Source organism: Cryptomeria japonica, chromosome 11 (genome assembly GCF_030272615.1).
Source record: "Cryptomeria japonica chromosome 11, Sugi_1.0, whole genome shotgun sequence".
NCBI lineage: Eukaryota > Viridiplantae > Streptophyta > Pinopsida > Cupressales > Cupressaceae > Cryptomeria > Cryptomeria japonica.
In genome coordinates this window covers 29,175,393-29,181,413 of record NC_081415.1, presented here as the reverse complement: position 1 = coordinate 29,181,413, position 6,021 = coordinate 29,175,393, and the positions used below count along the sequence as shown (strand labels likewise).

General features: G+C 29.9%; 1 pseudogene; it reads left to right on the top strand.

Moving 5' to 3' along the window:
- The first annotated feature begins 3,047 nt into the window (after window positions 1–3,047).
- On the top strand, window positions 3,048–5,077 carry LOC131860000 (shikimate O-hydroxycinnamoyltransferase-like; annotated as a pseudogene).
- Window positions 5,078–6,021: the final 944 nt, after the last annotated feature.

The following is a 6,021-nucleotide window of genomic DNA, read 5'->3' as shown; positions in this document are numbered from 1 at the left end:
GGGTAAAAATGGCCCACGGGTTGTCCCAATCGAGTATAAAATACCCACAGGGATTGGATATCTGATTGAATCAGATATTTGATCCATGAACCCTTTTTCAATTTGAAAATACAATGTATGTATGTTATATATTATATATAATATGTAATTCATACCAATTACAAATAATGAAGAAATATATTATAATGATAAAGTAATGCAAGATAATGATGGAACAATAAAAGTATAGATATCTTAAATGCAATTAGCTAAAAGACTCAAAAGAATATTAATCTTCAAACAAATATTTTATACAATAAATGATAAAATATTTAAAAATAGAGTGATTTAAAAAAAGTTATAGAAAATTATAATCATAAAGAATACATAGAATAATTGGATCTTTTTTTAATAGAAATATTTGTTGTGTAATGTAATTTTTTATTTAAATTAATTTAAATGGTGTGAATCAACTCCCTATAAAATAACTAATTGATTTTATTATTATATTTTGACAAATAAAAATTATTAAAATTTATATATCAATAAAGAAAAATCATTTTATTCACAATATTATAAATAAAAAAATGAAAAGAAAAAACTATTTAAAATGTAAATTTCATTTATAAAAAGAAAAAAAATTAAAACAACTTAAAAAATCTATTATTCTTAGAAATTTGTTCTTATAACACCAAACTTTTTAAACCAATTTTACAACATATTAAGTTTAAAAATATAAATCTCAAGTTTATAGAAATCAAGTTTATTTTGAAAACAAAAATAATAATCACTTTTCATAGGTACAAACCAATTGATTAATAAAACTTCATATGAATGCAATAGTATTGCCTACAACAATACTAATAATAAAATAATGTATGACAAAGATGAATTAATTCATGATAATGATGAAACAATTTTAAATGCTAAAAGATACAAAAGAATATCCATCTTCAAATAACTATTTTATACAGCAAATTAAAAAATGTTTTTTTATTAATATAAAATTAATTAAAAACATAAAGTCATACAAACGCCAACCTAAATTAATCAATCAACACAAAAATTATGCAAATACAAGAAAGCACAGTAGTTGGCTTTGCAATGCTGAACTGGTAAACTGATTTCACAAACCATTCACTCAAGTGTTCATCATTATGTAAACAAAGTAAAGATATCACATGCACAAATCAATAATCCATCAACCACACAAATAGAAATATTTTTCACGTGGAAACCCAACTGGGAAACACCACGGTGGGAATTAGCACCCACAAAATATTTGTACTCTTTTGGAATGCGCCCGGTTAAAGGCCTGGCCTGATTAAGAGCTTTACGATATGCCCAATTAAGAGAAGACCCTATTAGGAGTAACCTTGCTAGAGGATTTTAAACTCAAGTTAATGAGCCACCCGGTGAAGGGATTTACAATATCAGACCTATTAGGGTCTACCCGATTAAGGAATTTCAATCTCCCACAACTGTTAGGGAACAACAAGACAAATGATCTGATTACAACACTTCCTTGCTTGCTAGTACAGATCCTTTTCAGCTCAACTCTGCTACACACATGTAGACACTTCAATCTGGTTCGTCAATACCTTATTCTCAAACCACCGACACTAAAACCCTTCTCAAACTAGCCCTAAATATATTTTCCAATTAGGGCGGTGACAAACCCTAATTACATCAACAAGATTACATTACAAATTATTAAAACAAATTCCTAGATGATTTTCAATGACGCACATCGATTTGATAAGCAATCAAACCCTTGTCACATTCTTCTAAGCACTTTGATGTTTCCCAACAAATCCAATCCTTGTACGCATTCAAATGCCTTCTTATCATTACACATAGATTCTGACATATCATCACAAAGTTATGAACATGATAAGATCCATCGCCAAACCATAAATCATTAGTGGTTAAAGATTTGTCACTGGTATTCATTCTTCTTCATAGAGTTCATATCAGTCAATTACAAATGCTCTTTCCAGTTCATCAAACTTCATGCGATTTCAATCACATACTCATGCCAATGTTATAAACATATATTCTGAACCGCAACACTTGAATCTTCTCCAATCATCCATACCAGTCTCTTGATCATCGCATTATTCATGTTTACTGGTTGACTGTCAACTTAGCAGTTTTGTTGTCTAGTTGATTCCACTACCGGTTAGGCTATACTGGTTAGTCTAGATGAACTAGATGACTAAACAAAAATGGTTTCCATCAATGACAACACAAATAAAGACATCAAACAACTTATTATAACTAGATCATCATCATGCCAACAATCTCCTCATCATATCAGCTTTACCGGTCATCTTCTCATCTCATCATCATCTCGATCAGTAATGCCAACAGTCTGGTGTGAGGATTAATGAACAGTGTAGAAATATTGGCTTTAGATATCTCAAGCTCATAGAAATCAAGTTTATTTTGAAAACAAAAATAATAATCACTTTTCATAGGTACAAACCAATTGATTAATAAAACTTCATTTGAATGCAATAGTATTGCCTACAACAATACTAATACTAAAATAATGTATGACAAAGATGAATTAATACATGATAATGATGAAACAATTTTAAATGCTAAAAGATACAAAAGAATATCCATCTTCAAATAACTATTTTATACAGCAAATTAAAAAATGTTTTTTTATTAATATAAAATTAATTAAAAACATAAAGTCATACAAACGCCAACCTAAATTAATCAATCAACACAAAAATTATGCAAATACAAGAATGCACAATAGTTGGCTTTGCAATGCTGAACTGGTAAACGATGTACAAGTCTCTGCAGATAATGATGATGATAGCGATCTTATCAGACACCTCATCTGAACTGGTAAACGATGTACAAGTCTCTGCAGATAATAATGATGATAGCGATCTTATCAGACACCTCATCTGAGAAGAAATCCAATCACAGAGAATTTTTTTTTTCAATTTCTACACACTAGGCAGTTGGCTAAATTTCATTATATATTGAGAACAAATGGTTTAGAATAGCAGATTAAGACATTGCATTTGCAGAAGAGAGAAAGAAGAATGAAGGTGTTGAGAGGTGAAGGTGTACTGATCAAACCCTGTGCGGGTAAAGATCAACGTAAGCTTGTTGAACTGAGCAATTTCCATTTGATTGCACACCCAATGTTCAACAAGGTGGTCTATGTTTTTGAAGTTCCCACCCCAACCTCAGAGGTTTTGAAGGAAGGACTGGCCAAAGTTCTGGCAGAGTTCAGAGAATGGGCAGGGAGATACACGAAAGAAACAACCAATGGCTGCCTTGGTATCAATCTGAATGATGAGGGTGTGCTTGCGATAGAAGGCGAAGCAGATGGGACAATAGCAGATGCGATGCCCTTTCATCCCTCTGAATTCCTCCTTGAGTTAATACCACCCACACCCACCATGGTCGTTGAGCTCTTACTCTTGCAGGTATCATACCTCACTATACCCATGCAAGGAAATGAATTTGCGTATGCAGTTATTATACTAGAAGCAATGCAAGTATATATATCTTAGAAGGCGTCTATCTATCTTCAAACAATTATGTATCTTACTCTTTCAGGTATCATATCTCACTATATCCATGTAAGGAAATGAATTTAGGTATAAGGTATTATAGGACTTAGATTAGAACAATTAGACATGATGAAGTAATACATGGTAATGATGAAGCAATATAAGTATAGATAATTTAAAATGCATCTATCCATCTTTAAACAACTATCTATCGTAGTCATTTGGGTATCACACTCCATTATATCCATGTAAAGAAATGAATTTATGTTTGTAGATATTATAAGACTTAGATAAGATCGATTAGAAATGATGAAGTGATATATTTAATAATTACAAAGCAATACAAGTATAGATATCTTCAAACAACTATCTATCTTCTCATTTGGGTATCATATTCCACTATATCCATTCAAGGAAATGAATTTACATATGTAGGTATTATAAGAATTAGATTAGAGGAATTATAAATGATGAAGTAATACTTGATAGTGATGAAGCAATACAAATATAGATATCTTAAAATGCATGATCTATCTATCTTCAAACAACTATTTATCTTACTCATTGAAGTATCATATCCCATTATATCCAGTACAAGGAAATGAATTTACATATGCAGGTATTATAAGACATCTTTTACACATATTAGACTAACATGATTTTGGTAAATATGTTTGTTGATGTAGTTTACTCGATTTGCTTGTGGAGGATTGGTGATAGGCCTAGCTAGTCATCATTATGTTGCAGATGGACAAGCAGCTACTTTTTTCATGAATTCATGGGGAAAAGTTGTTAGAGGAGAGAGTATTCTACCTCCGGCAAATGACCGGTCTCTATTGAAAGCAAGAGATCCTCCCCAACCATGTTTTGATCATTTTGAGTATAATACTATGACCCATGAACAATTTCCAATAATGTCGAGTCTAATCACAAAAAAGTTTCATTTTGATGCAATATTCTTAGAAAAACTCAAGTCAAAGGTAAATGGATCTAACAAATTAAAGAAACCCTATAGTACTTTTGAGATCCTTGTTGCCCATATGTGGAAATGCATCACAAAAGCTTGAGGGCTTGATGAGGATGTAAAAACAAAAGTTAGCATTCCAGTGGATGGAAGAAAAAGGTTGAATCCTCCCTTGCCTCAAGGATACTTGGGCAATGTTGTCTATGAATCAGGTTCTCAAACTATTGCATCAGAAATCATAAATGGGTCTTTAGAATTTGTTGCAGAGATAACCCACAAGGCAGTTACTAAGGTTGATGATAATTTTTTATGTTCAACAATTGATTTTTTTGAGCTAAGGAAGGAAACCTTGGGGCCAACGAGCCTTAATCATGGAACTGATGTGATACCATTGAGTTGGATGAAATTTCCAATAAGTAATTTTCATTTTGGAATGGGAGAACCATTATATGTAGGCCCTTCATTGATGCCCATTGAAGGTCTTATAATATTTTTTGATTCATACAATCATTTTGGAGGTGTAGAAGTTGTGGTTTGCTTGCCAAAAGTACATATGGATGTACTCGAACATAATGGGCTCAACATTTGATTACATTTCCTTTGTAAATAATACCTTTGTATTAAATTTGTACTCAAAATCAATCTTAATAAGACTAATTGAATGTCCAAGGGGTTGTGTTTAATTGGTTAAAGCATTGACTTCTCAATGTGGAGATCCAAGTATAAATCCCAATAGGACACCTAATATGGCATTTTAAGTTGTAATTTTTGGTCTTTCATTAGTCACTTCCAATGTGGACATGGTTTCTAAATAAGTAGATTTGTAAGTTGTGACTCTCGATCAAAAGAAGCTAATATTAGTCTCATGTTTCTATTGCAAGAGCTTGTAAATTATTAGTTTCATGTATGAAAAAAATATTTTTAAACAATAGTCATAAAAAATGAAGCTATTTGAATTGAATTCATGACTATCTTCAATTTATAAAAAATATATATTATTGTTTCAAATCTAGTTTTTAATAAAAATATATATTGTGTATAAAACTACATGCAAAATATTTTACATTATTTAAATTAATTTTCTATCTAATACATACTTCTAAATTTAAAGATTAAATTTTTTAAATAATGAATTTTTGTATTGTGTATGTGTAAGTTCATGATTAGTCAACAAACACTTTTAAGGGATATAATGTAATTTTGTATATCAAGTTGAATGATTTGTCGACAAAATCTCAAAAATATTGTTAGCAATAAAACTTTTAACATTTTGAATATAATTTAAAAAATACTAATTTATTTTTAAATGATTTTTATTAATCATTAGAGAAAATCACATTTTTTACAAGAGTATTATTTCAAATTTCAGTAAATAAATATTTTTACTAAATAAAAATTTAAGATTTTCCTTTTAAAACATTCTATTAGTGTAAAGGATTACTAAATAAAAATTTAAGATTTTCCTTTTAAAACATTCTATTAGTGTAAAGGATTCATGAAATTGTATGAGAAAATCAAACAATTAATTAATAT